Source organism: Pelmatolapia mariae, linkage group LG15 (assembly GCF_036321145.2).
Source record: "Pelmatolapia mariae isolate MD_Pm_ZW linkage group LG15, Pm_UMD_F_2, whole genome shotgun sequence".
NCBI lineage: Eukaryota > Metazoa > Chordata > Actinopteri > Cichliformes > Cichlidae > Pelmatolapia > Pelmatolapia mariae.
Window position 1 is genome coordinate 2,316,977 of NC_086240.1, and position 24,181 is coordinate 2,341,157.

The following is a 24,181-nucleotide window of genomic DNA, read 5'->3' on the forward strand; positions in this document are numbered from 1 at the left end:
CTGTTTGTGGGGCTCAGAGATAAGATCTCCCTCAATAGCAAACTTTGGAAGACATCTTAAAGATCCCCCTCTGTCGCTTCAGCTTAATGCAGCCCCCTAGGCTTGCAATACAAGCACACATGCAAACACGTACACACACACACACAGCCTCCCACTAATAATGGGGGCACGGCGAAGCAGCCTGGATATGAGGGCCTGTAAACACACTTCATTCTCCCAACACTTCTCTTTGATCTTTATCAAACAAAACAGTTTCCTTGGTGCGTTTTGAGCTCAACTTGAACGCACACTGCACCGCACTTTGCCCGTTTCCATTTCCCCCGCCCATATATATAAAAAGAGAGCACATTTGGATTTCCTTGCTGTGGGCTCTCAGTGGGCTGATCACTGCCACGTCTGTCAGATCCATTAATTCAGAAGTGTGGCAAGCAAGTTCTGGTGAACTGTTTCTGGAGGCTACGTGTTTACATCTCAAAGCACCCTATTTTGCATATCTAATGAAGTTTACTCTATTTTTAGCAACGTGCAGGAGTGGTAGACATGCATTACTTATGTTATTGAAGGGTTTAAATGGATTATCAAAGCTGCTTTTTACCCGCCAAAAAACCTGCTCAGTAGAAGTTCTCACTACTCTGGCTGTTTAACTTAGAAGGCGTTCAAGCCTTCCTGTTAAGGGTTCCCGCTTCCTGTGCTCACAGAAAAAAAGAGAAAAAAAAATCATGTCCTTCAGTTTCTGGATCCCATGGTCCATAATGATCTGATCTCTGTCTCCCATAGGCGGGCCGTTGCTATGGTAACCTGATGACGCTCTGAGGCAGGATGGGGAAAGGAGAGGAGGGAGGGGGAGGGAGATGAGGAAGAAGGTAACTGCACGGGAGATTAAACGAGTTCGAGAAGATGACTCACTCTGTTAAGAAAGAAAGGCGTACGCCATATTTTAAAGGTGCTGTGCTTCTGCCTCACACGGCAACGCAGTCAAGTTTTTCTAAGTAGACCCGAGTGTGTGCGCGTGCCTGTGTGAGAGAGACAGAGGAGGTAAAGGAAGCGGTGTTAAAGGCTACTTGACACGAGCAAATGAAAATGTGATTTATGACCCGGGCAAATGCGTCCAACGGAGCTCAGTCTAGTTGATGTGCAAAAGGACAGAATGCCCCTCCATCCGCCATCTATAACAGCTTCTATTCCCTTGTATGACTCCCCGCATCTGCCTCTCTGCCCTGCTGTTGCCATAGCGACCACTTGGGTACAGAATCAAAACAACTTACTGGCTTAAAGATAAATAAATAAATAAATAAAATCCCACATTTTACCTTTGGATGTCATAATGGCTAAGCGAACCTTTTGTTGAATAGCCTTCTTATGTTCTAATACCTAATTATTTGTATCTATGACACAAGGATATATATATATATATATATATATATATATATATATATATATATATATATATATATATATATATATATATATATATTAGTTCCTTAATTTAGTGATGTTTGTGTGTTCAAAATGCACCTTACTGAAGATTTAGAAGATTTATTATTATCATATTACCTTTTTTATTTTTACTATATATATATATATATATATATACGTTGTTAAAAACTGGTGAATGAATCGTCTTGTCAAGATTATAGACGATCTTTGGGCATGTCTTCCGTACACAATGGCATTCTTTCAGGGAACAGAGCTCTCTCTAGGACCCAGGGCGGGCACCGGGGGAAGTCCTCTGCTGCTTGCTGCTGCTGGCGGGGCAAAGCAGGCACAGCACAGGAACACACACATCCACGCGCGCGCACACATACACAAACTTGCGCATACACACGCTCACCGAGCTCTTCTCCGACAGTAGAGAGAGAGGGAGAGCGCGAGCTCAGAGAGGGATAAACAGAGAGAGAGCGAGAGAGACTATAGGAACGCAGAAGCGGCTTGTGTGTGTGTGCGTGTGTGTGTGTGTGTAGGTACGCTTGCTCGGCGGTTAGAAACGACTGGCTGGGCGGATATGGAGGGGCTCGGGAAAAACGCTGGGAACTGACCGAGTACCGAAACGAAGAGTGAAAGAGAGGGAGAAGAAGGACTGACGGATAGCACCGTAGGAAGGACGGAAGGCAAGGAAGGAAAGGAGGAGAGGAGGAGAGAGAAGTCTAAAAGAGGAGAGGAAGAGTGTGAAGAAGGGGCTCGTCTGGAACACAGAAGGATCCTAAGGTGACTTTACTGGGCTTTTTGTGGCTGTAATGCAGGTCTGGCAGAGGTGTGTGAGTGTGTGTGTGTGTGATGATGACATGTGCTGCACGGCTCTGCACTTAAAGGGAAGTGCTGTGGAGGTGCGTGTGTGTGTGTGTGTGTCACTGTAAGTATGTCTATATATACAGGTGTGTGTGTGTGTGTGTGAGAGAGAGAGAGAGAGAGAGTTATAAAGGTTGTTTTCCACAAGCTAAAAAAGGGGCCAAAGTGAGCTGAAGTGACCGCTGTAAACTGGAGTGAAGGGATCAAAAGGAGTGGATACTTTTTAGGGGAACAGTGTGATCTCATTCCAACACAAACGCACTTTTTCTTTTTCTTGGTAGGGTAGGCTACTTTAAGCTGAAGGAGAGAAAAATTGGGGCAAAACACTCTCTTTAAGTCTGTTTTCCCCTTTCTTTCACTGTGTGTGTGTGTGTGTGTGTGTGTGTGTGTGCGCTCAGGTGTTTGGAGTGCAGCAGGTAACACATCACTTGGCGGCGGCGAAAACAAGGCTGAATGAATGTTGTTTTTACCAAGCTTGAAGGAGGCTTGATAAGTAGTAACAGCTTCTGAAACGTGTGTGTGTGTGTGTGTGTGTGTCTGTGTGTGAAATAGAGAGGGAGAGAAAAAGTGTGTGTGCGTCTGTGAGCCATAGACGGCAAACAGGTTGACGGAGGCAGATCTGATCAGACGCACAGCAACAGAGGAGAGAGCATGGCACAGGCTGAGCAGCAGCACATTGGATTACACACACGCGAATACACACACACACACACACACACACGCACAAGCTCTGTGGCCAGGAGAACAGCTGGGAGAAGAGTGTGTGTGTGTGTGTGTCTGAGAGCCTTTCACTTAATGCATGCATCTGCCTTTTCACATGCAGGACTGTTTGCCTTTGCATTATCTTATGTGCCACTGTGTGTGTGCACGGGTGCATGTGTGTGTGCGTCCTACTGAATTTGTGTAAATATGTATGTGAAGGGAACGAGGGTTTTGTCGTCTCTCTCAGACAGACGGCGTGTGTGTCTACCTCCGTCACCCCCCCCCCCCCCCCCCCCACCCCTTCATTCTCAACCCGGTCTGGAGACAGGAGGTGGAGGAGGTTTGGGGAGGGGGAGGAGATCAGATGACCAAGAATGAGGCAGATGAGAAGATTAATCCAGTAGCGAGAGATGAGACAGAGATGGAGGGGAAAGGAGAGGATGATGGAGATTTTAGGACAGCAGCAGCAGCAGGAGGAGGAGGAGAAATGGAAAGAAAGCAAGAGAGGATGGAGTGAAGGAGACAGGGGGGCTGACATGCTCTCTCCAGGAGTGCTGCGAGTGCTGCTCATTCATAATTCACCTCCATGGCAAACGTTCATTCACATATTGACCCCCCATGGCTGAGCTCAATGGAGTTCTCGCCCCTCCACCTCTCGCTGTCTCTCAATGGACACCCCTGTGGTGCGACGTTCAGTTAGCCCGCTTCTTTTTCACTTTGGAGACAGTTGAAGCTCTCAGACGAGGCTTATGCCGCTTTTGTCCGTTATGGCCGTTTTGACGCCCTTAGTTCTTCCAGCTGGAAGCTCTGATGGGAGATTGAACTGTGTAAATTGAATATTGAATTCAGACTCCACCCTAGACACAGATAATTGGTATGGATGGATCAGTGGGTTAGTGCTCTCAGCACAACTGTTGTTTGTCTGATTCCCTCAGTAGAGCTAAAACAGCCCATAATGGATCTATAATTCATGTGTGAATGAATTGAGTAGTATGCAGTTTGAATACAGTTTTTATTGGCTGTCATCTCGTGATTTATTCAACATAAACACTCAAAAAATGGCAGTTTTAATATTTCTCGTTGTACTGGTCAGGCTCGGAGCTACACAATATGCGCTCTGGTCAGCTGTGGCTTTGAGCCACGTGTGTGTCTTTAATGCACCGTCAGAACAAAGTATACAGCAGAGGCTGTGGCACATTTAGTTCTGAAAGGTAAACACTACAGAAGTGCACCTTATCAGCAAAAGTGAGAAAAAAAATTTCCTGACTTCTTAAGTTTTATAGGTGAAAAGAGGACACAGTACGAAGGTAAACTGGTGGAAAAAAAAGTAGCAGATTATAGTTAAATCAGCTGTTGTGCTGTGTGAAGATACGGCCCATATCTGGGCTCAGAGCAAGGTAGTGCACAGACGATGATTGCACTGCTACTTCCATTGTAAAGGGTTTGATTCCTGCCTGATCAAACTAAATATGGTTACACTAATTAAATTTATTGTTAGCCAACATCCCAGTCCTCATTGTAAACCCTTGAATTTTACCATGTAGCAAAACTTTCTTCCAAAATACATTGATGCATAGACACAGGTGCAAATATAATCACTACTTTGTGTAATGGAGTACTTTTTTTATTAAGAAATTTCCACTTAACGTGCACATCTGTGGTCCATGATCTGGGTTGTAGTAACTGGATACTATATCGAAGTATTTTTGTTTCAAACTTAATATATCTGTATGCAAGAGAGAATTGTGTTTTACTGTTTAGTCCACTCTGCCCTCAGTGCAGCATTTGGCTAATCCCTGGTGGCAGCATTTAGAAATGAACTCAACACAACAGTGGCAAACACTGCAGTTCCTCTAAATGTCCACTTGGGGCATTCCCCATAGACGCCAGTGTTAAAATGCTGAACTTAACATTATAAAGCACGTTCAGAGCCTGGTTAGAATATGTTTTTGGTCTTTATGGTTAATTTCCTCTTCATAACTACTGTACAGAGGCGGAACCCTTTTAAGTGTTATTAAGGCTTAAAGTGATTAAGTGTTATAAGCATGGCTGCAATGCGCGGTGGATGGTTGCCACGACAAGCAAGCTTTGCCGGTAGCTGTTGGGTAAGCGCCACTTGAGCTAATATGAGTCACCAAACTGGAACTTCGAAGTGAATTCAGACAATAATAATTCAGACAATTATCTGACGGTATGGGTTAGAGTCATTTTAACCAACAGAAATTCCAAGAAGTGAGTGCTCCAGTTTTGAGAAAATTAGCATTTTATGGATGCACCTTGCTAACCTAGCTTGCCAGCATCGGCTGACCTCTGACTTTAATGATGCAAGATGTCGGCAGCAAAAATAGCAAAGCTGACCCTGAGATTGGCGACAGCTACAGGAGGAGCTACAGCCACCCTTTGTGTAGAGTTATACAAGTTTTATATTTCCACCTCTACACTGCTAAATTCTCTGAGGCAACATAAGCCCCTCTTGACTGTACGCTACAGCTAGGCGCTGAGGTAAAGTGTGGCATTACAAAACAGTACAGGCCAGGGCTAGCTGAATAGCATGCTAGCTTTATTTGATATCTCTGCATATCTTGCCATAATGTCAGGACTAACTAACATGCTAGTTTATGAACTGAAATTATTTTTCTCCTACTTATTTCCACTCAGAGATGAAAAAGAGCTTTTGTTTCATTAATGTTGGAATCACAGACTGTATATAAAAGATGGACATAGTTATCAAAGTACAAAACAGTCTATGAGAAAACAGCCTTCAGCTCCCGTTCTCTGTCACCTTGTCAATATTTTTTTCTCAACACGTTTATGGCTTATGATTTATTTAAATCTTACTGAATAAAACATGCAAATTTTGTGAATTATTGTCCCCGTTAGAGTCAAAAGCTGGACAAAGCAGGATGAGCTGTTCTGTGTGACTGACACTTGATTATCCAGTGAGTGTCACAGTCAGATCTACCTGTTGTTGTTATATGTGGTATCTGGTTTCAAAAATGCTCAGGTCTGCTAACCAGTGGGTCAGTTATACAGTCTATGGTTGTAATCCGTAGTCCACCACGAGACGCTAAAATACTCCCACTCGCCGTATTTTTTTACCTAACAGCTGCAAAGCAGCTCCAAAAATAATTGAACTTCTTAATAGCGATTTTTAAGCACCCGACAGTGCCCTGAGATTCAGTGTTGTCCCAGCTGACTTCAGATCTTTTAAAACTCAGTCAGGAACTCCTGATAGCAAGCCGGGAAAATTTTTTAGCACGAGCCATTAAGCAAAAGCATCTTTAATGCCGTCGCCTCACTGGTAAATGCACCAACTGTGATGGGAAGTGTCTTTTGATTCTCTCCTGAATAAAGCATCGTCAGCTGGCAAATATGCATGACAACAAATTAAATATATGACTTTTAGATATACCGTGAGTTTTTACTTATTTACAAGAAACAACTTGTAAACTTGAACTTGTGGCGGTGCTTTATTGATTGCAGTGAAGAAGAAAGCCACTCCTTCTGTGTGTTTGCGGTAATCATTGTATTTCAGACACAGGAATTATTTATTAGTTAATGACTGAGCCCACTGTGATTGATTAGGGCTGATGAACTTTGCCTTTCATGCACAGGTTCATGTGTTAATACAACCGGAGAGTTAAAAGACGGGCCGTAAATTGCACTGGAAACGCAGCCGGCCAAAGTAGCCGAGATGGCTTAGAAGAATAATGCTCCTCTGTATCCCCCAGGTTATAATTGTCTTCAATAGGCCTCCTGCTGATTTGAAATGGACTCATTGTCCACAGTGCTGGGCACCTCTGCTCAATTAGCCCCTCTCTCCTTAAGTCCTGCTGAGCTATTGGCGCTCGCATCCTTAGATAGTGCACGCACATAAATGCTCACTGACACACACACAAACGCGCACGCGCAGCATCGTGCATAGAAAGACGTCAGCGGGTGTAAAAATAGAGCTTATAAATAGGGGGAAAAAGTGTTTTATGTTTACAAGGGGTGATGTCATGTTTGGTGTAGATCCATAGCTGACGAATCGGAGGGCAGCTGTGGCGAGTATCAGTCTGCTCAGCTTTGGCTCTGCGATCTGGCGATTTTCTTTTTCGGTGCTTTTAAAGGAGCGGCGTTTAAGGAGTTGCAGTTTAATGTGTGTGTGTCTGTCTGCTTGTTTGTGCGTTTTCAGTGGCAGAGGCATGCACACAGTGACGCTGCTCTGGTTGCCAAGCAACACAGGAACGTGGGTGGAAGGATTTCCTGTCCTTAGGAAGCTTTGTTTATAAGTGGGGGGGCGAGCGAGTGCGCGCGTGTGTGTGCAGATTTCAGTGGTACGCTTGAGTGCCTGTGCGTTTTTAATGCACTCTTTGCCTCAAGTAAAAGTGCTACATAAAAGTCATCTAGGACACGCACACACACACACACACACACACACAGGGAAAAGGCAAAAAAGGCCCTTTTTTAGTCTGAGTAGGATTTGCGTTGCATAACTCCTCCAGCCGGGTCTGTTTGCGGCACTCTGTCTCCTTCTCTTCTACCCCAACACTCTCGATATGTCACAGCCGCCACGCTCACGCCAAGCTGCCTCCCGCTGATGATGTCATCAGCATGCCTCACTTTGTCTCCTCTCGCACATGAGATTGCAATTATGTGCCCTTCACGCAATCACAAAAAAACAAAACAAAACCCAAAAACCCGTGCACGGCGTGCCTGTCCTGCAGGCGTCGGACCCCGTGATTACGTAATTGACATTGAGTGAATGGGATGACGTCAGCTTGGCTCTCTCTGACTCTCCTCTCTCTGGCTAGTTACAGTGATGTCATAAATGGATACAGCCATACACTGCCTGTGTGTGTGTGTGTGTGTGTGTGCTGGCATGCAGAAGCATGTGTGAAGACAAAAATGACCTCAGGAGCCATCTGATTTATATAATGACATTACTCCTCCCCCTTTTTTTTCTCTTAAAGTGAAGATACTTCACAGCTAATGGATACTTTTTGGTATTGTATGCATCATTCATAGACACACACACACACACAGTGTTAGAGCTCGTTACAGCCCCCTGAGAGAGGCTTCTATTTGAAATGGATACCCCAGTGTCTCGCGACGGGTAACTCCATCGCCTTGCTGCCCTCCATCTGCGACTGTCTGACCTTTGTCGATTCTCATCCCGAGATTCGCCGACGACTGCAGGCAGGCAGTGAATGAAAAGGGAAAAGAGATGGTGCTGGGTCGTCTCCACGGATACTGTACTCGCCAGTTCTTATTTTAGCAAAAGAAAACACAGCGTCACGGAGAAAGAGTGATTTTTTTTTTCTTTTTTAGCGGTTGGCCTTCTTCAGTGCTCCACAGAAATATCTGTTTTTAGCTCTCCATTTGAGCTACGGGGTTTTTAAGCACAGAGGAAGACTGCTCTATTTGTGTCTCGGGTTGAATAGGCCGCCTGTTGTGTTCTCCAAGTGTTGTGGTTGACGCTCTGAACATCAGCCATCTAAATCTGGATGGGAGAACTGGGAGCTTTTAACGGACCTGAATACACACACGCAGACGCGCTCAAACACACTTTGTCTTTCTGCTGTCCTCTGATAGTTTTTTCTCGTTCCAACCTCAAACCCCAAACCGTGGGGAAATCACACCGCACGGTGGCTTAAAAGTTTATGAACCGGGAAGCAAAACACACACACACACAAGAATGCTTTAAGTAGACACACTCGTGCAGACACACAGAGAAACACAAAATATGCAGATTTTCCCCAATAAACTGATTAGCATTAGCTCAGCCCTGCTAAGGCCAAACCACAAACAGAGTACTGTACATAACCGCGCAGCAGCTTAACACTGAACAGGACTGTTTGGTACCACTGCGCAAATATACACACACAAGCAAGAAAAATACACACAAACACACAAGACCATAGCAGCACAAGCAGATCATGAACGCTGTCCAAGCGAAGTCCGCTTCAGCTAGTAACAGTTCGACATAGATACACAACCAAACTGATTATATACACATGCGCCCCCCCCCCCCCCCCCCCCCCCCCAGGAGTCTTAGGGCCTTAGTCAGCGTCTGTGTGTCCGTGCGTGGGCCTGTTCCCTGGCAGGGTGAGGGGAAAAAATACCTTCCCATATGATGTAAACACCAAAGTCCCTGTTTGTGTGTGTGTGTGTCTCTGTGTGTGTCTGTGTGTGTGCGCATGCTTTTAACACTATGTGTATGCATGTGTGTGTGTGACTGGCACTCTCTGAGATAGGATTCGCTCGCTGTGACAGTTTTCCAAATTATTCCACAACACAGTGCAGTTTCTTTTTAAAGATAAGTTTCTCTGCCATCTCTGCTTTGTTCCACTGCACACAGCGGAAAGGAGAAGGCAAAGACGGAGTAGACAGAGGGGCTGACGTGTGACATCACTAACCAAATGAAGGCAGTGAGGTAAAAAAAAGTAGAGGCCACTGCTTTTAACTCAATTCATAAAAATCTCTATTATTGATTTTGTGATGGTTTTAGTGCAGGCAGCACTTTGTTTTGACTAATGCCAAACAAGAGGACTTCATTATTTCTACTGTTTTATAGGAAATATAATTATTGAGTCTTCAGCAGGTCCCTTGGTTTTTGTGGGGGGGGTTTGGTTTAATAACGCGCATGACTCACACGGTAAATGTGTGTGTAGTGAAGAAAATGTCACTGGCAATTATTGCTACAGTTAACTCAACGCAGAGCTGTTAGTTAAAACGCAGCATATCCTTTGTGGGGTTTTCATTTCAGGGCTGTCAACGAATATTCTGCATATGATAATGAATCCTGATATTTGACTGTTCGATTGTGGAACGAAGCTGAAGTGAAGGCAGGTAGAAGGCAAAGGTGGGTGTTCACCAGAAAAGCAGTTGAATAAAAGATGCAGGTAACACACAGAGATGTATAGGTGCAGCTCCTGGTGCTTCAGATTGGAGAGGAGTGTGTAGTGAGTAACTGAGCCTCCTGTCATTAGTCAGCATACACGTATCAGCTGGTCAACTGTAAATGATGGCAGATGCTCTTAATCCTCTGAGGACTACAAAGTCTCGAGCCACCTTTCATTTCTTTATATTTTCAAGGAGCCAGACTTTCTGGTAGTTTTTTAAAGTGGTCTTGAGCAATAGTTCTCCAGGCTTTCTGAAGGTCTTTCAAAGTTTTTCCTTGGACGCTGTCTGCTTTTCAATCATTCAAGCTTAAAAAAAAAGCACCTTACTCAAGAGATGAACCAGTGTTATATCTACACGTAACAGACAGCTTAGCAAAGAACCAATTTGAAATTTTGTCTTTAGGCACTTTGTTACTAGCAGCCTGTCACAAAAACATATCATTTGTTCTCATTTCTTTAGCAATGGGAACACAGTTTGACAGCCACATCATAGTATTTTTGCACCAACAAGGTGATTCCCAAAGAGCTTTTAGTTGAAAATCTAGCATATCTCAGCATAGTGTTCAGTTTATCCTTAGAAATGTGAGGAAACTGGACAAGTGAAAGACAAAAGAAGAAGTGGCAGACCTAAAAAAGAAAACTGCCTACAGCAGATAAACAGCATCTGAAAGTCATGTCCTTAAGAAATAGGAAAAAAGAAACCCAGCAAAGACCTGACACCGGGCCTGAGAGACGCATCTGGTCCTTCGGTAGATCCATCTATTGTTCACTGAAGCCTCATCAGAAATGGCCTCAGTGGAAGGACGGCTGTCATGAAGCTGTTCTAACTGAAGGGAGAGAAGGCTAAGGTATACCAAATTACACAAGAAATGGACTAAAAATCAGTGGCAGGTCTGATGTAGTGATGACTCCAAATTTGACATTTTTGGTTCAAATCATTGTCAGTATTTCTGGGGGAGGTCAGGAGAGAGTCTACAAGCATTTGTAAAATATGCTGGAGGCTGTGTATGCTTTGGGGCAGTATTTCAGCCAGTGGTGTTGGAGATCTTGTCAGAACTGATGGATTTATGAATGCAGAACAATACTGACAGATTTTGATCCACCATGCAGTACCGTCTGGAAAATGTCTGATTGGCATTGGCTTCATTTTCCAGCATAACAATGATCCCAAACACTGTCAGTGCAGAAAAGCATGGATTGGCCTCCCCGTTATTGAAGCAGTGTGGGATCATCTTGACAGAGAACAGAACAAAAGGCAGAAACATCCAAAGAAAAGCTTTAAATGTTCCTAAGAAGCCTGGAGAACTGTTCCTGACAGTACAACACACAAACATGTATATCTGCTAATTAATGATGAGTAGACTGACTCATAATAATAATAACAGAGGTCTGCTCAACAGAAAACAAAGCAGAAATATACTCATGGTCCATACCACACTGTAGGCCATATTACCTGTCAGATAATTCTATTAAAATATTCCAAAAGTCTGATTCATTGACTACAATTGGTAGTGAAGCCAAGCAGACACTAATCAGCTACAGAGCCCTGTGTCGGCACATCTGTCAATCAAAATCTCTTATGAAAAAATAACACTCTGTAAAGAAATTAGCCAAAACTGTCACTCGTACTATTATAAACCCAAGTTTATTGGAAATGTCTCGTTTTTGGAACCAGACTCAAGTCGCCCCTAAAACTGCAGTTTTGGGCTCTGCTGCATTGGCCCTTTTTTCAGTCAGTGAAGGAACGTACATAACACAACATCACATTAGAAAAGCTACACACCTCCACCTAAAGGGTAGGCCTCAGGGTCAGGTGATGTTACATTTAAAAGTAACATCTAAAGAATGCTGAAACAGTATTCTGTTACTTTGTAGTGCTACATACTGAGAAAAGTAACCAAGAGTTCATGTGTTACCAGAAATGATTACATTGGTAGCTTCTCTTCCAGCACCTAACCAACAACAAGCTTGTGAATTTCCCTCGCAATGATAGCGTTAGCTGAGCTGAAAGCTAGCTAGCTGTTGGTTTTTGTTTTTTGCCCTTTTTCCCCGTCCCTCTTCCCCGCTGTCTTTCTTTCCCTCCTTCCTTCTCCCCTTTCTTCCCCCCAGTAAAGTCTGTCCCGCATACAACAAATGAAAATAAAATAAACAATTAAAGGTGAATCAAATAGACCATTACGGCAAGGCTGGGATGGTCCATTTGGTAAAGTAAATCCGTTGGGCATCTTTCTTCGCCTTTAGACAATAATTCTTATGGCAAAAGATCCAAACGGGACAGGCGCAAAAAAAAAAGGGGAAAAAAAAGAAAAGAAAAGAAAGCTAGCTAGCTAGCTGTTCAGAAGACGCCACACTGGAGTGGTTCTCCTTACCCCTGGTGCTGTGGAGCTGCTGAGTTTAGTTAATAAAATAATTCAAATACTAATGATTTACCCCCCAACACAGTGCATCAGTTACAACAGAGAATTAAGAGATTTTCAGAAAAAAGTAGTAGAAGAACATCAGAAGTCACATCATGGTAACTCTTAGTAGTAAATACTGGTCAAGCTTTGAAAACACTACATTTACACTTCCCATAATGCAGCATGGAAAACACTGGTGTCTGCGTTTTTAACCCTGAGCTTGCAATGATGACTTTTTGTTTTTAAAAAAAGCACAAAACTTCTAGTTGTCAAGCCTACAGCAATCGTGATGACATCATTAGTAGTTACTTTTTTCAGCCACAGATGACATTATAAAACTGCTGTCTCTGCACGAGTGCACCATGTTTGCTAGCTGCTACCCTGGGGGCAGTTTGTCATTTACATTTCGACGAACGAGACATATCTGTCGAATGTACTATTTAGGCGTATTCCCAGCTAAAAGTCGAGCCTCTGCAGAAGCAGCCCAGATTTTGCAGCTCACCGATTCTGTTTTGAAGCGTCACCGTGCACAAAGGGAACAAGGCAGAGAGGACAGGAGCCTCGTTCCTGTGATAACCTATAAAGAATTCAGCACACAGATGGGCTGAGCTACCTGCAGTCCTGATGAAACACACTTTTTTTTTTTAAGTTGGAGTCAAAGTCACTTTCCCTTTGCTGTACTCGTGTTAGTGTTTGGTAGCTGCTCGCAGGGATTTGCTGTACGGAAAGCCGTAAGGGACGCAAGTCGTCGAGGGACGTCGCTCAGTCACGAAACAAAGGGAATCGTACCTTAAAGCTCGTTTTCAGACAAGCGGAGGGGACAGGTGTCATGTGAACTCGAACAGCAGGAGCAGAAAAACTCTTAAACCACTGATGTTTGTGTTCCTCTTTAGTGGCAAACTAACAAGCTGGTGTTCTGCTAACTTTACACTTTGTTTTCACCGTGGAGCGCTTACAGTGGCACAAGATTTATTATGGTCTGTCGTGAGGCACATTCAACACATTTCTCCTCAAACACTGAGTGAGTGGGAGAGAGAGAGCCAGGTGCAAAACAATCATCATCTGTCATCATATTCATTATAACCACATTCAGATGTGGTCAGGGGCATGCTGGGAGGGGGGTTGGTGGGAGGCCATCGCACTGCAAATTATATGTGCCGTGGGTTTGTTGCTAAGCGACTTTGTCACAATACCCCTGTGACCTTCCGACCCTGCCAAGCCTGGTGTTACTGTCCCCGTCTCACACTTGCATGTGCATGCGCGTGTGTGTGTTATCGGAGACGATGGTGAGACTGCCGCATAGCAACCGAGAACAGCTGTGATTTCTCTGTGGTTCGGACAAGTGTGTGCGCGCGCGTGTGTGTGTGTGCGTGCAGATTTGTTGTGCATTTGCAAGAAGCTGCCGTCACTGTTCATCTATGCGCACACCCACTACAGCATAATATGGCACGCTGTCACTTCCACAGCGTGATAACGGCAGAGACTCAATCAACCAAAATGCCCCCCGACACACACACACACACTCGCTCAACCCTGTTGTCAAATTGCAGCCGAAAATAGAGAGCGGAGGGAGCGATGGAGCAGTCATTTCCCTGAAGATCCATTCATGTAAAATACTGTTATTCAAACCTCCCTCCCCCTTATTCAATAGTCTTATTCATCTCTCTCCTGACTGTAACACCAAACAGGCCTTGTCTTCTGCTTCCCAGCGTCAGCCTTTGCGCCTGTGCACGCACGAGCGGGCGCCAGTGCGTTGTTCTCAGCTCTTCTCCAATAAGAGGAATGTCCTTGGCCTGTCCGACCCTCGCTGCTCCCGCTGAGCCCTCCGTCAAACACCTAAGGCGGGCTCTCCCGTGCTGCTCCAGCCAATCGGGTACCCTGGCAGTTAATGACATCAGTTAGCGGAGGATCTTTAGGACTGGCCCCTCGAGGTGATTCGTCGGGGAGCGAGTGCTCTTATTGTTATGATGATTAAGTGTTATATGAAGGGCTATCAGAGGAGAGCCCCTTAATGAAAGTGGAGCGCAGAGAGCAGAGGCAGCAGCGGTGCCGGTGTTGGTAGCGCCGTAGAGAGCTACAGAATTAGAAAGAATTGAGCTAGAAATAGAGTAACGTTGGAGGGAGAGAGGTGGGGACAAAAAAGAGGAGAGTTTTAAGGTGGAAGACGGAGAGATACTGTGAGAGAGCGAGAGGGAATGTTGGGCTGAATATTTAACAGCTGTGTCCAGACTTGCTGACTCTGGGTGTTCATGCTCTGAATGTACCATGAGAGGTAGACAGTGCGCACAGGAAACCGCTGTAAAAGAGCGAAAGGGGAAGAAGGAGAGGAAGAGAGAACAAGTGCACGTATGTGCAAATGCATCCAAATGTGCACGGTTTTGCCTTTTTGTAATTTGTATTCATCCGTGGATCCTTGCAGGAATGCGAGCATGCGTGTGTGCGAGTGTGAACGCTGGAGATTCCCTGGCTGCTTGGTGAAAGCGTGGAACGCCCTGCCTCGGAGGAAAATTCCATCCCACGCTGTTGTAAATCATCAGGCTGGGATGTCCAACGTATTTTGTCATTTTCCTAATGTGCACTTGTCATTCGCTTTTCTTTGTTGTGCCCCCCCTCACAACAAAGTCTTTTACTACATTTCCCAGAAAGCCTCTTGACTCTCCAACTTCCTCTCTCTTTTGACACACAAGAATGTGCTTGAAACTTGTTGATCTTTATCTGCTGGAGTCTAATGTCCGTTCCATCAGGATTTCTTAGTCGAGAAATCTGGAGTTCTGCCACTTTACTGAAGACCGCTACAAACTGAAATACTTTGTAAAGACACTGTTTACTGAAAAAAGTGAGAGCAACACCCTTTATCTTGTTATATTGTTATTTCTCTATGGCTTTGTAGCCGCAGTAGAACTATATTAATGTGAAGTTATGTTAAATTGGACTTATTATATTTTCGTTCTGCTTGAGTAGACACCAGAGCTTTGTGTCTGAGATGGACGTGTTGGTGGCACCTGATACATCATCCAAGCCAAGGGTAGAAAAATGCTGCCTGAAGCAAAGCATTCAGAGCAGACTGAAGCCTGAGCGTTTGGCACAGAGTTTATTTGTGTATACTAACCTCATCATTTGAGTGTATATGTATTACAGAAGATAAAGGACAGCATAATAGGCCAATTTTAAACTTTGCAAGCTGACTAAATATCCAACACTTCGCACTAGAATTGAACTGGACTGGTTTGCTTTGCATGTTTAAGGGTGTGTTTTTTATCTGGACAGTTTTCAACACTGCTAAAGTATTCTATTAGCATGGCCTCCACTGAAGAGCTGTAGTACCACACACCCGAGTACTTTTTCTCAGGTGCACTGATTACTGAAATTACCTTTTTGACTCACCTTTCTGCCAACACATGCAAAGTTGCAGTCTTACGAGCCGAACAGCAACTATCACTGCTACTGTTACATAAGTAGTATGCTTTTTTTCTTTATTACATTTCCATCTGCATTTTGTGTACACAATGAAGTAACTTTTTCACTTTTCAAGGCTGAAACAGAGAATAGTTGTGAAGCATTTGAATGCTTTCAGGTAGAGATGCATAACGCATGCATTTGCTTCTTGTAGATGTGCTAAGGAACACAGCTGCATAGACACATGACCCCTTTAGATGAGGCTATAGTGAACATAAGGTCATCAGCACACTGTCAGAGGTCTTAATACTGAGCCCATTCTGTCAGTCGGGTGCAATCAGTCTGTATGCCGGGTCACTGACAAAGTAAAAGTCTAACAATTTGATGACGAGGTGCAAAATGTGAGTGGTGTGCAGCGATTATTAAAGTGCTGCTGATATGCTGAATGACTCAAGTTGGCTCAGAGCTGTTTCGATGGTGGTCTTTGGCCATATTTCAGTCCAGCTCAGGCACAATCCAGGCTGATCAGCTGATGACTTTCCTCTACACATCCAGTTGACAAATCTCTGTTTAAGTTGCCTGCCTAGAGTTCCTACCCTCTTCAACCCGCTTTGCAACCCACCCCAGCTCCTCCTTTAATGCCTGTCATAGATGCTCTGTTCTGTGCTGAGGTCTCGCTGCTGCTCTGCCCCTCTCAGGCTTTCCATGTTTGCACTCGAAAGGCCGGGGAGGGTTGGATACCAGAGACGTGCAGCCAAATATATATAACCGCAGATGAGAATAATCTTCTTTTTGACTACAGTGGTCCTTACTGAAATGAATGCAAGTATTAGATTGCAGCACGAGTAGCCATTTTTTAGGGTGAGGGATAAAGTCACATAAGATTCTGTAAAGCCCCGTCATAGAGTGCAAACGGGTGTAGAGGTTTGGGATTTGATGAGCCATCAAAGTCACGGCTACACTCCTCCTGGATCGTGTTACCACATCTCCGCAGTTCCCGTGCACAACCACACAGCCCCTCGAGCCTGCTTAAGTGTTAGCCTGCCTTTGAGTGGGTACCTCGGTCGTCTTCAGGGTTAATGTCGGGCAGCAAACAGATGGACCCTTCTCAGTTTATTCAACAAACTCCACTATCACTGGCATTCATTTGGCACTTGACAGATGGAAACTTCCGACTTGGGTTCACGAACTGAAAGCATAAAAGAGAGGGTTTCAGATACCTCCTGAAGCGATACAGAGAGAGTAAAGACTTACAGTTGTTGCACTGGGGCTAATTCAGTTTGTGCCGAGGAAGAAGAGGCCCGGTAAAGCACAAGGTTTCCCTTACTTTCCTGTAAAAATCTCCGACCAACACTGAGCCTTCATCACATATTTTGCACTGGCAGAGAGAATGTCAGCACACACCCCCACCCTCCCCCTCCCACACATCACCCCTGGCTAAAGGAATGTAGTGGAAAACGAGGGACTCGAGATAGAAGATCAGAGGCCTTAATATGAACCACATTGTGTGTTGTTCTCCTATTTCCCATCTCCTGTGTTCTCCGCATCAGGAGTGAAACAGCCTTTGATGAATATCTACAAAGAGATTTGAGACTTATAAAGAGCGGCAATTTAGCCAGGTATGTTATCTTAAGCCTGGTAATTTGGGAATTCAATTCACTCATCGGGGGGAGCCTGCGGTGTTTATCGGGCTGACTCGCATCAGCGCCGTACATTGAAATAGAGGATCTGGGGGCTATCCAGTCAATAACTGACCGCATCTCAAAACTGAGGTTATCGCATCGCTTATCCCCACAATTCCCTCCCTCTCTCTCTCGCGCGTGCGCTCGTGTGCGAGAGTGGGAGTGCACTGTAACCGTGGATCAGGACCTGCCTTTCCCCTGAGTTACACATCTAATCACGGCAGCATCATCCCTCATCCCTAATTCTGTTGGCAGGGCCTGTCAAACAGCATACGCTGAAAGACGAGGTGACTTTGAGATGCTGCTAATGACCCTAGGATATAACTCCCCTCTGTCTTTTACTCCCACTCTCTCTTTCTTCCTTGTCCACTCCTGTCTTTATTACTCGCGGTCATGCTCATTCTTTTTCACTGCCTTTCTCTGGATCTGCAGATTAGAAAACACAACCCAGAGCGGGGTGAGTGGAAACAGGGAGTCATGCCTATTTTTTTTTATTTAGTATGTGGAAACACTGCGGAGCCAAGTCTTTAAGGGTCAACGCGAAGACGAACTTCTGTTCAAATGTTATTCCACCTTTGTTTAAAGCGGGCAGCCCCGCAGATTAAAAACCTCCTCCATCACGAGAGGCCAAGCAAGACTCAGCACACACACACACACACACACTCAAAGCCTCAGACAGAAAAACACAGCCCAAAAAAGCAAAAAGCAATCATAGCCGAGTACTGACTACTTTATAAGCACTCCAGTAGACAACACTTCATCGTCAAACCAGCAGGCTCGTTGCCAAACCTATTTAAATCTTGACTGAACAAAGCAAAGGCAGCTCCTTATTGTGTCTGCCACAAGAACCTTCATTAACCGTGTAAACTCAGCAAGTGAGCTTCAGATAATTTCACAGCCTGTTCCATGAAGAGGGAGACGAGCACATACAGGCACTCGTGCCTAATTTGGTTTTGAGAGAGGCGACAAAAACAAATCACGGGACTGTAAAAGACTTAGTTAACTGCTACATCGAGAGGATTCCCATATCTTTATATAAAAAACGGCAGGTGGATAGGGTGAAGAAGGGGTGGTGGCACCGATGAGCAACAGAGCACGGTCTGTAACGGAGTGGGTGACGGTATGTGGATATAAAACAATATAATCTAGTGTTTGCATGAAAGTGAAAAACTTTTTTCTCTGTCAGCAAAACGATTTTTTTAAAAACCCTCATGACCCAAATTCAGCTTTTGTCCTTTTAAAACCACTCACTCCGTTGCACAAGTTTTTCCTACTTCCCAAAATAGCTTCGTTTTTTTTTCCATTCAGCCTAAGCGACTACAAAACAAGCTGCAAAGGTTGTGACTGTGCTAAGATGGGCAAAACATCACCAGCTTCAGACGTTTACACACATGCTCTGCAGCTCTGAATGCCAGTGTGCAGCAGTAGATGCTCTTTAACCTGCACGCGCGACCCAATCAGCACCACCTCCAAAACCATCGAAAGCACGCCTTAATAGGATTCCTGGATCTTCCAGTACGATTCTTCCAGCATTTTCTGGAGTTTGTGTTAAAATAGCTGCATTTTCTTTTCCTAGTTATCTGAATTTCACCAGCTTCACCAACACACCAGGTTCAGGATCTGGAGGTGAGGCTTGCAGCATGAAGCATTTCTTATTAGTCACTTAGTTGCAGTTGTTGTAGTTTTCTGTTTTTAGTTCAGTCTATTTCCAGGGTTTGTTTCAGTTCAGTTTTTAATGTTTGAAAATGTTTTACTTTAGTTTTTATTAGTTTCGTTGTTAGTTGTAATCTTTTTAATTATTATTGTATGCAGGCTGTAAGTCAGAGGCAAGATTTAGGTACAGAAAGCAGTGACACAGTCTTCCAGATCCAGAATAAAAACATCTGTTATCAGGCACGAAGCTGTAACATTTTTATCAAACAGATATGAAAACTAAGAATATTTCCTCCATGTTTCTACTGAATTTTAGTTTGTTTGCCACATTCACAAAATTGTTTCAGTTGGTTTTCTTTTTTTTCAAAAGGATACTTTTTACCCCTCAGCTAAAAATCTCGGATGAGCTGGAATCTCAGAGGTCAAGTTTTTGTAAAACTTTGTGAATGCGATAACTGGAGAACAAGGTGATGTAGGCTTTTAAAATTGATACCACAGGTCTGTCTACTTTTTAAATTTTAATTTAGGTATCTAAATATTGTTTCACGTCTACTTTTAGTTTGTAGTTTACATTTAGTTGACGTTAATAACCTTGCTTAGTTACAACCTTTTACTATTTCTAAGCATTAGAAATCTGTAGAGTCAGTATCAGTAGTATCGTTGGCACTTGGCTCACTCATTGGTTTAAAAAGAGAAGTCAAAGTGCATTAAAAACTTGATGTCAGTTCACTTTACCTGAAATTTATCGATAGACGAAGCCATGAGTACACAAACATGGAAGAAGCTTTTAGGTCGTCCACGCTCTGTCACTTTAAGAAAGTATTCGGATAACCGGGATTAATATACTTGGAAAGCTGTCAGCGAATAAAGCCCGTGTTCAATGTATCTACGGGATAAATCAGTCCTCTAAGTGCCGGAGGATGCCCTGCGGAGAAAAAAGCCTTTTTGCGACTCCGTTCGAGCGATAGCTCATATCACTTTTTCTCTTTTGGCCTGTTTGCGAGTTTGTAAACAGCCTGAATTTTGTTTTGTCAGCATTCGGAACACGTTTCAGTTGACATAAGGTATCTTGTGCGGCGTTAAAAACAGCTTGTAGGAGTGGGAGGGAGGAGTGAAGGATGTAAGCAGAGTTGTATCATCAGCAGAAGCCGTGCAAGTATCGTCAGCAAAGGCAGGCCGGAGAGGACCGCATAGGTTACTGACAAACTGCTGCCTCACCCCCTCGTCCTTCCCGTTTCACTATCTTTCAAATTCCACTTTCTTTTCACGCAACCGGAACGCAATTTCGTTCCACCTCTGGGATAAGGGTGATCTACTAAACTGCTTTACTTTCTCGTCTAAACACAAGGCGGTGCGGTTTCTCGATCGCAAACTTCTGTCAGCCTCTGAGCTGTTTTGGTTATTGATTCCAGTCTGGGGCCAAAGCTGGAGAGCTGGGGAAGCCAAAGAGGGCAAACCTTTGGAACCGGACAGGCTCTTCCAGCGCTTGTTGCCATGGTTTTTTGTTGTCGGGACAAACTGTCGACCAGTGGCTGAGCGCCTGAGCTGCTGTTTGTTAAAGATAAGTGGAAAAGCCAGAGGGGAGAGAGACAGACAGACACAGAGAGGGAGCCCTGCTTCTTCTTCCTTTTTTTCCTTTTTTTTGACTGCAGGACAGCCAACTGAAAAACACTCACCACCTCAAAGCTTCATCCACCCCACTCTCCCCTGAATGCGGGGATCCCGATAGATCACGCTCCCCTCTTTAAACCGTTCGCTGAGCCTTTCTCCTTGCGCTTTTGTGACCCACACTCCTCTCTGCCCACTATCAAAGCTGTGTTGGCTGTGCTCTGGCCGCTTTGATATGGTATAGTGTTTCTGGCAGTCTCCCTTTCTCTTTCTTTCTCCCTCTCCCCTGCTCTCGGTCTGTCTCTCCCTCGCGTTGTCTTTCCTTTCCTACAGTATTATAAAAGAGCACTGAGCGCCAACAGGGACCTGCTCACTGTCAGAAAGAAAAGGCAGGGAGGCCTTAGAGGGAGAGCGGGTGGGGGGATTGGGTGATGGAAGGAGAGGTGGAAGCAGTCAGATAGTGTTATCTTTATTACTGTTATAATTATGATTGTTGCCGATGTCATCTTAGGTTTGATAGCATCTTTATCAGATCTGACCTTGGCATTAGATCTGGTTATTGTATAAGGATCCTTTTAAACTACTTACTTTAGGTTCTGCTTTCGACATTTTTATTCCAGCTGCACTGGTGGGTCTGGTCAAGAGCGACTCGGTGTACACTCCATTGAACCGTAGTAGTTTTACATTTAAATAAATGAGCTCTTATTTTATCTTAAATCAAAAGAATAATAACACTGTGAGGTTTAAGTGTGGCTCTGCAGCTCTGAGGTAATTAGCGTAGCTTAGCATCAAGATGGACAGAAAGCTAATGTTACAAACATAAATATTCAGCTTTTAAAGCCTGTTAATGTGAAGAATTTTCTTTGCTTGTTTTACTCAGATACTAAAACGTGTAAATGATGTTATTTAGCAGTTAAAGTTACATGTAATCGTGTTTTTTAATGACAGATGAATTTAGATATACAGATTGTATAAATAGTGTGCGAACCAGTGTTTGTAGAGTCTTTAGTTTGGGATCTGTCTTTGGAAACTGGACACAGTTATGTGGGAGATTAGAACTGGTCAGCTGGTGCTAGAGCTAACTAGCTTGCATCTGTTGCTGTATCTGTTCTTCACTCTGGTATCAGTAGGGATGCTAGTCACGTGTACTTACTGGAAAGGCTGAACAGGCAGCTCTTGAACAAGCATGGTGTGGACCTGGGTGGATCACCTTTCGGTTTCTCATGCAGTGTGACTCTAAACATAATGTTTTACCCATTAAGTCCTAAAACTAGCAGTTGGAATCATAAACTCATCAGGAGTATGTTTACTAAGTGAGCTGCTGTCTCTTTCTAAGACTTATTATTGCATCACGAGGATTCCCCCTCCCTCGCTGGCCGTGAGAAACGATGCAGACTTGAATGGACTTGACTTTAAGACTCTGAGGTTATAGCCATCTTTCTAATACAGTCTGTGTTTTCTGCTTTGGTTAAACTGAAACAGGAGTGTGGGTTAATGCTAAGATAGTCTTATTTATATTTATATAATGCATTTCTAGTCGTACTAACCGCTCAAAGCACTTTAGACTACAAGTCACAAACAACCATACATTCATGCAGCACTTTAGTCTGTACACTTTAAGGACTTCAGGTACCTTACATACTGTAGATACGGGGACTAATGCCATGCTAGGACAATACACTGACTTGGACAAAGTGTGCGAGAAAACGCTGGGCAGAGTGAGTGAGTAACCAAGTGAGAGTGCCCAAATGTGCGATTGCATGTCGGCCTATGGTGTGTCATGGCCAAAACCGTGGAAGTCTAAAGCCTTGGGCCTGGGCTTTTTTTAAGCTTGACCTGACTGTCACAGGCAGTTCTGCACACACAGTCTAGCCCTGCACTCCACCAAGGGACCTCCAGGCTGCACACACACACACGCACACACACACACACACACACACACACACACACACGCACACACAAGTCACCTTCAAGCATCCACATGCGCAACCTCAGTTTGTGTGTGTGTGTGTTTCTGACTCTGATTGTTCGCCATCCGCAGAGAGAGAGGTGGGGGGGGGGATAAGCGTGACTTCATGATCGCTGGCTGCTGATGAATCATCCCAAACTTACTCTGTGTTTGCCTGATGCAAATGTCTGTTTGCTTTGTTGGTTAGCCTACTTTGGAGGACGGAGGCTGTGTGTGTGTTCGTCGTCTTGAATTATTCACTAGCAATATTTGATTTGGCTTTTTTTCTTCTTCTTCTTTTTTTTTACACCGTACATTACACATGTCCGTTCTCAGCTTCCTTGAGTAAAGCAGCCTGGTGCTGCTCTTAAAGCATAACCAGTGACCCTGTGAATTGATGAGTTTTATGTTTTCATTTTTCAACTTGAAAGTTCTGGGGCTCAGTTCCCCTAAATATGCTGTATATTATGTGCTTATTATCTGCTTAGTTGCTTTGCCAATAGACAGTGGGGATAATGTTTAATCCTCTGGCAGAGCAGGCTCTGGACTCAAACTTACAATATTAAGCGTGCATTGCAGCACAAGGGTCCTGACCTTTCTTTGTTAAGTTTCTTATGCCTTATTAATTATAGCTTTGACTTTGTGCTTTTGGCAGTAAGTCGTTGGAACAAACAGCTCAAGGTAATATTTTGCACTCACTTGAGTTTTCTGAACAACTGTCTGAACCCCAAAGAGGTTTAATTTTCACTTTTCACCCAAATCATGCATTTATTCCTCGTAGTTAAGTGGCTGACATTTTAGAGTCGACAGTGTTGGTCGTTCAGTTGTTTAATTGCTTAACTAACAGACCAAAGTAATAAAGATTCCACGACATCCATCTGAATTCCCTTGTTCTTTCTCTGCAGCTCCAACAGCAGGTCACAGTGTTTCAGTGAAATATCTACCTGAAGACCTACTTGGTACCAGGTACTTGTTTTAGTACCTGCTTGTTCACAATTCCAAGGGAGCTGATTGGTCAGTCGATGGCGTCACTCGATGAGTCATGAGAGCACAAAAACTCCTTCAGGAAAATCAAAACATGCTACTTTTGAAATGTGGCAGTGAGGGAAATGGCTACACAAAAATAAACACTGTGGTCCCCTCAGACTGAGCAGCCGATAGACGGCCTCCATTGTTGTGTTGTACTTGACTTATATACAAATGGTGTTATGGGACTTTTGGCTGCGTTGCTATGACAATGCCACACACATAATCAGTTGTAATGGACCAAAACCAAGTGTAGTGGAGTCGAGTTGGTACTAGTGGAAAAGAGGCTTAAGCTCCTAGTCACACAGCCCTAGAGACTGGTCAGAGGCTCTCTGGTAGCTACCAGTCATTAGAAACTGGATGATTGAGCATGCATCAAGACATACCAGTCATTAGGTTGTGTTTCCTGACTGGTTTTCAAGTGGCTGCTTGAGGTAGCTGGCACTCACTTGGTAAAATATGGTCGCAGAACCCCTTGTTAATTCTTTAGTCAGTGACAGATTACTGCAGTTGACTATAGTTTGCATCGAAGGCGGTCTGACTTCTCTGTGGACTTTTTACTCGCCAAACGGTTCGGAAACGGTTAAAAGTGAA

At 44.1% G+C, this 24,181-nt stretch overlaps 1 protein-coding gene across 1 annotated transcript in view; it reads left to right on the forward strand.

The window, feature by feature from the left end:
- The first annotated feature begins 1,776 nt into the window (after nucleotides 1–1,776).
- The window catches only part of ches1 (checkpoint suppressor 1), a 64,684-nt gene continuing 42,279 nt past the window's right edge, over nucleotides 1,777–24,181 (forward strand). Inside the window, exon 1 of the mRNA XM_063494919.1 lies at nucleotides 1,777–2,205. The gene's annotated coding sequence lies outside the window, so the exon portion shown is untranslated. The remainder of the gene's footprint in view (nucleotides 2,206–24,181) is intronic.